The sequence below is a fragment of the Pinus tabuliformis genome, chromosome 2_1 (genome assembly GCF_031772625.1).
Source record: "Pinus tabuliformis cultivar Carrire ecotype Pingquan chromosome 2_1, CPIR1, whole genome shotgun sequence".
NCBI lineage: Eukaryota > Viridiplantae > Streptophyta > Pinopsida > Pinales > Pinaceae > Pinus > Pinus tabuliformis.
Genome location: NC_142299.1, coordinates 494,014,028 through 494,025,440, shown reverse-complemented (window position 1 = coordinate 494,025,440; position 11,413 = coordinate 494,014,028).

The window sequence follows — 11,413 nt, the reverse complement described above, 5'->3', positions numbered from 1 at the left end:
GATCTCTTAAATAAAATTTATTTAATTTTAATCAAATAAAATTTATTTAAATTTATTTTCATAAATTAAAAATTAAAATGTAAATTTTTAAATCTGAATTAACCCTCCACTTATTTAATCTTAATAGTGTTTTAATTTTACTGTAAATTAAAAATAATATGATTTTACATCTAAATTAACCCTATTTTATCTTTACGCTAAGATTAAAAATAATATTAAAAAATTAATATAAATTTTAACATACCATAAACCTGGGAGACGCCATGCTCAGAGCACGACTTTATTTAATGCAACTAGACGGTAGGACTTGTATCGAATGCAACCAGACAGTAGGACTCAGATTTATGCAAATTCTGGCGATTACGAACTCACCACGCTTGTTTCCCAGAGGGCATGTGCTTTTCTATTACATGATTTGTGCAAAACTTACCAGCTGTGCAATTAAGCTATATGAGAATTTCTATAACGAGCAATTTTCGTTACCAACAATTTTTGTGATTGGATTGTGTACATACCTCACCAAGATTCCGGTGAATGACAGTGAGAACTGAACACACATTACAAGAGTACGAAGAAGCGATCTCTGTTGGCTCTTCAATATCATCCTAACTGTAAAAATACAAGAAAACCCCAATCAATAAACAAGAGAACCCCAAAGGCGAAAATGAGTACTGACTCTTACTGAGAGGAAGAATTGCAGCATAGATGAAAGGTACCAAATCTTTAGCTGCCTCCTCACTGCTCTCTGCATCGCAAATCAACCCCAAAACCCCTCTCAATATTTACAGGAAAAGCTTGATTCAGGGCCTGAATAAAATTAACTGAAATTGAGAAGATTCGAATAAAATGAGAAATACCCACCCAAGATGAATCCAATCCGACGATGCTCGAAAATCAACCATTGATTTGAGAAAAGGGTTGCGAAACACATAAAATATCGTACAAAACTTTCCAGGATGAGATAAAAATAGTAGAAAACCTCGGATAAATCACATACCTGCCTTCTTTTCGCTGAGGATACAAACCCATTAAGAAATCCCTCAATTAGAAAAGATTGCGTGTACCAGCAATGCAATGTTGGTATTATGTATTAATTTTATGATTCCGTATCATGTACCTATAATAAATGAGGTTGTAAAGTATAATAAATGAGGTTGTAAAGTCAGAATGTATCAGCCAAATACACAAAAATTAGGAAAACACTTGTAAAAAATAAATAAAAAACCTCGGATTAATCACATACCTGTCCGCTTTTAGCAGAAGATACAACCAGCGATTAAGAAATCCCTAAATTAGAAAGATTGCCCGTACCAGCAATGCAATGTAGATATCATATAGTAATTTTATGATTCCGCATCATTTACCTATAGTCCTGTCTAAAGGTACTGGCCAAACACAAAGATGAATAGAGATTAGAAAAACGGTTGTCAAAAAAATAGATAAAAAAAGAAATACCACTTACCTTGAACGTACTCGTTAGCTTGTTTTTGGAAGAGAGAAACAACGTCCTCAGAAAAATAAATCGCAGAAAGGAGATGATTACCATGGTTTCATCTCAACCTATTTATCTTACTCTGCATTCAAAGGAAATTTGTTGGCTAGGCCATTCACACATAGCTAAAATTGAAAAAAAAGAAACCAAGACAAATCGATCCAAATACTCCATGCAATCAAAACCCCATGAAGAAAAAGCAATCAGCATGGCCATGCTAATGAACAAACACAACAATAAACAAGCCAAGCCAACTCTGAATACAAATGTCGCTGAGAGATGAAACCACTGAAGTGTTTGTTTACACAGAAAACTTTAAATAAGCTCAGTTTACAACGGTCACCAAGTCTATTAACTTAATTTAAAAAACGAGCCCGCTGTTTTTCACGCTTTTAATCCAATCGAAATCTGTGAATCGTGACATCAATGTTTTCTTAATTAAACATTTGTTTATAGACTAATCAAACTAACCGCTTTGCGGTTCATTTTAATTTTAATACAAATGGGAAAATTTATAATCGTTCCAGATTTTAGTTTGGAACAAAGGGAATGAGACATGCAAAAGAAGCGGGGAGTCGCGGCGCTAATAAATGAAAAATGGGGTGGAATTGTAAAAGTAGAAAAAATGGATTTGAATAAACAATACACTTGGTTGCAAATAATAGAAAAGGAGGTTATTTTCAGGTTGGCGGCTTGTTACTTTTCTCCAAAAAAAAAAAAAAACTCAAACAACTATTAAAAAAAATGAATTTAGACAATGAAGATCTGTATGTCTTATTGAAGAGAGATATATTTTTATTCAACCCTCTTGGGGAAATATTGTTAATATGAGACTTTAATGCAAGGACAGATAATAACCAATCCCTCGAAGAAAGAGGAGAAAACAATCCCCTATGGTTGGAAGAGGGTAGTGGGCAACCTTGGGAAAGGGATTCACAAGATGAAAATGGGGGTGTGATGCACTTTGGGGCAGAATTACTAGGGCTTTGTAGTTTGTTTGGCATGGTTATTTGCAATGGAATGAGAAGGTGGCCAGCTTCAGGAGGTATCACATGCAAAACTTACAATGGTCAAAGTGTGGTAGATTATGTAATCTGCTCTCAAAGTTTCACCTCTAGACTGTTGAAGTTCGATATTGGGGATTGTCCTATCGAAATGAAATCTGACCATGCCCCTCTATTTGTTAAGTTGGATTTTTCCCATAGTAGTCCACACAATAGGAAAACTCTTGGAATACAAAAGAAAGCTCTTTACAAAGGAAAAATCCTCATAAATCAAGAAAACAGGGAAAGATTCAGTGCTGCTCTTAAGCAACAATTTCAGACTATAGAGCATGGTGTGGCAGATAAGACAACCAATGAGGCGGGTTGTCATGTTCATTGCAGTTTGTTGATCCCAACAATTCACAGGGCCTTAAGTGCATGCAAAATGTCCCTCCCCAAGAAGGAAACTGCAACTACTTTTCTGGAAAATCCATGGTATGATGAAGAATGCAAGGCAGTTAGGAGATCTCTAAAAGAGAGAAAATGGAGCTAAGAAAATAAGAAGAAATATGAAAAATAGTACAATAATATATATATATATATATATATATATATATATATGGAAGAAGAAATGAGATAATCTCTCTTGGAAAGCACAACCAGGGATTTCAGAAAGAACTGCAACGAAGGAGAAAGTAGACTAAAAACAATATTACAGGTGGTCAATGGTTGGAATATGTGAGGCTCCTCTATGAGCGGGTGCAAGAGAAATATACTCTCCCCATATTCAACACTTCAATGGAACTATTCACATAAGATGATATCAAGCAGGGAATAAAGAATTTAGCAAGCGATAAGGAAGATGACATAGACAGGCTTAAAGTTGAATTCCTAAAATGGGGATTTGAGCTCTTTTCTCCTCATTTAAAAGGAATTTTCAATGGGATCATCTAGGACGGCTTTCTGAGAGAGTGGGCTACCAGTGTGTCCATTCCTATCTTTAAGAGCGGAGATATCAATATTCCTTCTAACTACCGCACTATTATGGTGAACCCCCCATGGGAAAGATTTTGGGAGCATGATAGAGCGAAGAATCAACAGTTGGGTAGAAAGTGTGGGAAAACTACCAGTGTGTCCATTCCTATCTTTAAGAGCGGAGATATCAATATTCCTTCTAACTACAACACTATTATGGTCAACCCCCCATGGGAAAGATTTTTGGGAGCATGATAGAGCGAAGAATCAACAATTGGGCAGAAAGTGTGGGAAAAGGGGAAAAAGGACAAGCAAGGTTCAGACCTAGACACTTTACCATTGACCATTGTGTCACCCTTAGACATTTGATAGAGAAAGTTTGGGACAAGCAAGGTGAAACACCCTATTGTTGTTTTGTGGTCTTCAAGAAAGCCTTTGACACAACTCCTAGAGAACTATGGAACAAGATGGAAGAGTTGGGTATCCCAGATGAGTATAGAGCAGTAATTCATAGACTTTATGAGAAAGATAGAGCTAAAATAATAACAAGTGAAGGAATGTCTGAATGTTTTGGTAGTGATATTGGTGTTAAACAGGGATGTCCTCTACCCCACCAGTTTGTTTGGTTTTATATTGATAAGATGGAAGCTTGGTTAAGTAAAGCAGATGGAGATAGGGTTCATCTAGCAAGATAAGTGCTAAAGTTGCTTCTATACATAGATGATCTTATTCTAATCTCAAAAATAACGCATGGATTAAGAGAACACTTTTGTCGAGAGGGTGGGATGCAAGTGAACATTAACAAGACCAAAATTATGATTTTCTCTTTAGGTAGAAAAGTCAAACCAAACACTTTTCTTTTGGAAGGTAGTCCTCTAGAGATAGTTAAAGACTAAAAATATCTTGGGATTGAATTCCACTAGAAGCTCAGTTGGGAGACTTGTAGGGTGAAAGTAATTCGAGGATGGAGAGCCTCATACTTACTCCAAAATAGGTGCATAAAATTTGAACTTTGGGATTGGAAAACCAAGAAAACCCTTTTTGGTTTGTTGGTTACGTTGGTTGTTCTCTATGGTTGTGAGGTATGGGGAAGTAGCATGTCAACTTGCAACTGTAGGTAGTTAGAAAGAATACATAAACAACTAATTACTAGAAATCTCAAAGTTAAAGCCACAGTCCCATACAAAATCCTTTTGTTTGAAGTGGGAACCTTTCCATTGGAGGCAACAATGATTATCAAGTTAATAAACTATTTAAATAAGGCTAAAAACATGGATAAACAACGTTGGCCCAAGATAGCTATGGAAGAAAGATTATATCGTAGGAAGAAAACTTGGATGAAGCAAAATAAAAAGTGGTTGAGTAAGTGGAATATCAAGCTGCATGAATGTCCTAACACCAACAAAGAAATAAAACAAATTGTGATGGAAAAATTTAGGACTGCCATGTGGACCAATCACAATGGACATAAAAAGGCATACTAGAAGAGTTCAATCCAACATGCGACCAGGGTGAGAAAACATATTTAGGAGTGGCTATTAAAGGAAAATCAAGGGTGCTAGTAGCATAGTTGAGGAAAGCGTCACATCACCTTAGATGTGAGACAGGTAGGTGGGAGATCCCCAAGGAAGCTTGGGAAGGGAGAACTTACATTTTTTGCGATAAGGGTGTTGATGAAAGAGATTTTGGGGGTAAACCAATTTCCCCTTTTTTTATAAATTTTGACCCAGAGGCCTGTGGGTTATAGCCCACAAACCTATCGAAAGCATTTAAATAGCGCTTTGGCGATAAGGGTGTTGATGAAAGAGATTTTGGGGGTAAACTAATTTCCCATTTCTTTATAAATTTCGACCCTGAGGCCTATGGGTTATGGCCCACAAACCTATCGAAAGCATTTAAATAGTGCTTTGGTCGTAAATCCGGGACCATACACTTATTCGGATTTTTCTTTAAAACCCAGGACATTCATTTAATCGAAATACACAGGATTACACGGGAAAACCCGCAGCCGAACCATAATGCCAAACTTCAAAAATTATACACCTGCTTCTATAAAATCTTCGGGTCTACACCCTCTAGCCTTTCTACAGCGCTGCTCCAATCTCCAATCACCAATCAGCTTCATCGGTGCTTCAACATTCCACTGTCCACTAGCCCATCACCTCTTGCGAAATGTGACCATCGATCACTTCTGGACCGTCGATCTAATTCCGATGCAACGGTTAATCTCCTTTCCTGATCCAAAAGTCGCTTGATGGTCCTCCGTTGTTGATCTACACTTAGTAGATCCAACAGTCCACGATGATTTCAGGTGGACAAGTAGCACGGAGAATACGTCCCTAAAAAAGAAGTTTTCTCTCTCTACTCGGCGTGCTACGTGTCGCTTGGCTAATGGAATCGGGCGGTCACACAATATTACCACTTACCACCTTTGCCTCGCCCGATATACCACCTTTGCATATAAATCTGCCGATGCGATATCAATTCCTCTGTCTCTGCGATATGATCCTGTCCATTGATCATATCGATCCAACGGCTCCTGTGCATTCTCGTTTGTTTCCTCCTTAATTTAATCTTGCTCGCCTTCAATGGATTTCTGCGTTAAAACACAGTTTTTCCACTAAATCTGTCTATACACGACATCACAATTAACTCGATATCTTTGGTTTATGATTGGATGGCCATCGATCCTTTAAGTGATCAATGGTCGATAAACAATCTACTAACATTGGATTCAAGCCATCACGCATATATACACAGATAACTCAAAAAGGCATTATTACATAAACACACACGAAAATCCACACAACACGCATCTATTCATTATACACAGTGTGATTACATCCTAAGGAATTTCAGCCTTAGTCACAGTTCTCCTCTCGACTACATTGTGAATACTCTATGCTTATACAAATTCTATTTGTCACTCTCCCTCTTATTGAACACACGGGTTCATCATATATATATATATATATATATATATATATATATATATATATATATATATATATATATATATATATATATATATATATAAGGGAACATTGGATCGGATCACTGTGAAGGATCTGATCACATCCTTTCCTCAAATCTCTCAACTAAACCCATACATATGGCATATTACATTTAATTAAGTCTTCTAGAGACTTATCGCTTCCATCAAACTAGCTCTATTATAACAGAATTTGTCCCTTGTTTTGCTCCGATGGTCCACGTCCTCCTTGCTCCGCTTTGGATTCCTCGTTTGATTTAAGAGTGTCGGATGCTCCTGCATCAAGTGTGGTGGAGACGGAATGGAATTTTGTCATGGAGTATGCAGCCTATAAGGATATCTACATGCAGTATGAAAACAATATAAAGGTTGACAACATGCACCATCTATTGGATGAAGGGAAGATCAATTAGATTGTTAGCCTTTTAGTTAGGATTCATAGAAGAAGATCTGACATCGAAAGGAATATGAAGATGAGTTAAGTTCATTATTCTCTTGGTCACTTAGGCTGCTCAGCCTTGTGGACTTCATTAAAATCAGTCACTCATTCATCAATTATATTAAAATATAAATTTCTTAAATTTTTTATTTATTACTAATATAGAATTTTGTCCTTGTTATTAAGCATAAAGGTGCATTCTACAGTATGTGGGAGGCGTAAATCCATACATGCTCAACTTAAATTTAGCATTATCCCTTCTAAAATAAAAATAAAATATCCACTAAATAAATAAAAACATCGAGTCCCAGTAGCACAACCGGTTGAGAAAGGGTTTCCTTAGCTAAGCACGTGCTCTGGGAGGAGACATCTCACTTTAAAAAATAATAATAATAAATAAATAAAAGCAATATAGATTCTATTTAAGAAAAAATAAGTATTTTGGTTATTATAGATATTACAACCCAGTATGGAAGAGATATTTAATTCCTTATGCGCTTAACATAGTGTTAACATGTGGTATTTAAAAAAACATTAATAATAAAAACATAGTTCACTCTCAAAGATAAATAAAATATTTAAAAATATATTAATAACAAAAAAACATCAGAATTTGGACAATAGGGGCCATAAATAAAATATTTGGACCATAGAGGCCATAAATGAAATATTTCAATGTCAACTATGTATATATTATATCAAACAATTAAAAATAAAATATTTCAATGTCAATGTTAGAATGAAATAGTTGAATATCAATTATGTATATATTATATAATTACAAATAAAAATTTGGTTAAAGCATTTTTTTTAATGTAACTATTTTAAGTTTTGGCTTAAGGTCCCCCGGATCTGGGTGCCCAACCAGCCTCCACCACATGTTTAATTGAGGAATGACGATGCCCTCCACTTGGCGATCATAACTTCCCCCGTACCACAACTGTCCACCATGAGTTTTAAATACATCGACATCAGCTCCCTCTATCTCCTATGTGCCATACTCACCGTCATCTGCATCCTATTGCTCTGTTATGAGACATAAGCGAGGTAGAGGGCGCCAATCCAGTCGAGGAAGGGTAAGTGAACATCCCCCAGCCACCTTTGATGACCATGTAGAATTAGCATTATTTGACAATGCCATCTCGCCTCACATCTGTCGTTAGGTTCTCGAGCTCGAAGTAGGAAGAGACCAGCCATGGAGGAACATGTGTTGGGCTCTTCGCAATTTTCTATCCCACCAGCTCAAGGACTGGGAGAAAGACAAATCTCATGTTACATGTTGGATCGTCGAGCATTCTTCCTACCACAAGCATGCCTCCACCTCTCCCATGTGTCTCTCCCATGACCTTGAAATCGTCTTCCCTCCCAACATTCCCTCTCCCTCCTCCCCGGCCCCCTTTACTTCCAATTCCCTGCCCCTAGGCTTATCCTCTTAGCCTCTCCCCAACACACCCCCCCCCAACATTTTCATGGTTCCTACAGGTTTTCCTTCTCATATTCGCAGATGCCTAGAAACATCTTAGTCGTTGGTAGCTACACAAGCGACACCAACTCTCACAAACTCTACTCCTCACCTCAGTCCCTATGGGTGCTACAATATAGAGGAGAATCCAGAAGAAGAAAGCATTACGGCTAGGTCCTCCAGCACAACTTAGGCTCATCTCTAGAAGGTTGACTCCTATACAGGTTCTCATTAAGTTGCTCATGTCTCTCATGATTTTCATCCATTTGGTTTATTTTTTCACTCCGAGACCTTCGCCAAGGGTGATCAACTTATGGCCTAGAGTCACAAGGTCTACAAATGCAAAAAAATTATCTATTTCAATGATATGTAACAGTATCAAACTAGTTTTTCATGCTACTATCTCTTGTTTCCCCTCTGAGGGGCAGAGGAATTTTTGTGTCACTATCTCTGATTTCCCTTCTCGAGGGCAAAGCATTCTAACAGCTGATGAGCCTAGACCCCCCACGACCTTCATACTATATGTTATGTACATTACATTGTTAATATAACGTGTACCTTTTCTTACAAAAAAAAAAGTTTTGGTAAAAGGTAATATTGAAATTTATTAAAGATTTGTGGGAATTGTAAGTTTAAAATATGTAGTCTTCACAATAAGAGTGTCTAAGGAGATTTTTAAAGTGATGAATCTACTAGGTATTAAAAATTGCAATTTAAACAATGAAAAATAACAATCTTATTAATATTTATATAGTTGGAACATTTTATTGATGGGTTGCTCAAGAAGGATATGTGCAATTCATTCCATGCTTGGCATGGAGTTATATATATATATATATATATATATATATATATATATATATATATATATATATGGAAAAGTATATAAATGTATTTTTCCCTCTTCAAACTAGTTTATATATATATTAGTCAAATATTTTTCAAAAATTTCACTCTAAAAAGAGTTTGTACCTCAAGATATTTTTACTCTAAAAAGGGTATGTACCTCAAGATATTTGATTCCTCCAGGGATAAAATCAGGTTAAAATGGATCCGGGTTGATTTATACATGTATATAGACACACACACACATGAAATCTATCTTGAATAACCATATGCGTCAATAGATATTCTGAAGATATTAATGATAATCTTAATTTCTCGAATTCTGATGCGCTATCCATCATGTCCCTTCCATGGTAGGACTTGATATTATTAAATAATGAATCCACACAGGTGAGGAGAATTTTTTTTATAGAGGAGGAATGACCTGTTATAGAGTTTTATGAACCCAACGTTTCGAACTACCAAGTGAGTCCATCATTAGGGGATGCATCAATAGATATTCTGAAGATATTAATGATAATCTTAATTTCTCGAATTTTTATGTGTTGTCCATCATGTCCCTTCCATGGTAGGACTTGATATTAGTAAATAATGAATCCATACAGGTGAGGAAATTTTTTTTTATAGAGGAGGAATGACCTGTTATAGAGTTTTATGAACCCAACGTTTCGAACTACCAAGTGAGTCCATCATCAGGGGATGCGTCAATAGATATTCTGAAGATATTAATGATAATATTAATTTATCGAATTCTGATGCATTGTCCATCATGTCCCTTCCATGGTAGGACTTGATATTATTAAATAATGAATCCATACAGGTGAGGAAATTTTTTTTGATAGAGAAGGAATGACCTATTATAGAGTTTTATGAACCCAACGTTTCGGAGTACCAAGTGAGTCCATCATTAGGGGATGTGTCAATAGATATTTTGAAGATATTAATGATAATCTTAATTTCTCGAATTCTGATGCATTGTCCATCATGTCCCTTCCATGGTAGGACTTGATATTATTAAATAATGAATCCATACAGGAGAGGAAATTTTTTTTGATAAAGGATGAGTGACCTGTTATAGAGTTTTATGAACCCAACCTTTCAGACTACAAAGTGAGTCCATCATCAGGGGATGCATCAATAGATATTCTGAATATATTAATGATAATCTTAATTTCTCGAATTCTGATGCGTTGTCCATAATGTCCCTTCCATGGTAGGACTTGATATTATTAAATAATGAATCCATACAGGTGAGGAAAATTTTTTTGATAGAGGAGGAATGACCTGTTATAGAGTTTTATGAACCCAACATTTCGGACTACCAAGTGAGTCCATCATCAGGGGATGCATCAATAGATATTCTGAAGATATTAATGATAATCTTAATTTCTCGAATTTTGATGTGTTGTCCATCATGTCCCTTCCATGGTAGGACTTGATATTATTAAATAATGAATCCATACAAGTGAGGAATTTTTCTTTTTATAGAGGAGGAATGACCTGTTATAGAGTTTTATGAACCCAACGTTTCGGACTACCAAGTGAGTCCATCATCAGGGGATGTGTCAATAGATATTCTGAAGATATTAATGATAATCTTAATTTCTCGAATTCTGATGCACTATCCATCATGTCCCTTCCATGGTAGGACTTGATGTCATTAAATAATGAAGCCATACAGGTGAGGAAAATTTTTTTGATAGAGGAGGAATGACCTGTTATAGAGTTTTATGAACCCAACATTTCGGACTACCAAGTGAGTCCATCATCAGGGGATGCATCAATAGATATTCCGAAGATATTAATGATAATCTTAATTTCTCGAATTCTGATGCGATGTCCATCATGTCCCTTCCATGGTAGGACTTGATATTATTAAATAATGAATCCATAAAGGTGAGGAAAATTTTTTTGATAGAGGAGGAATGACTTGTTATAGAGTTTTATGAACCCAAAGTTTCGGACTACCAAGTGAATCTATCATCAGGGGATGCGTCAATAGATATTCTGAAGATATTAATAATAATCTTAATTTCTCGAATATGCGTTGTCCATCATGTCCCTTCCATGGTAGGAATTGATATTATTAAATAATGAATCCATACAGGTGGGGGAATTTTTTTTGATAGAGGAGGAATGACCTGTTATAGAGTTTTATGAAACCTGTTATAGAGTTTTATGAACCCAACATTTCGGACTACCAAGTGAATCCATCATCAAGGGA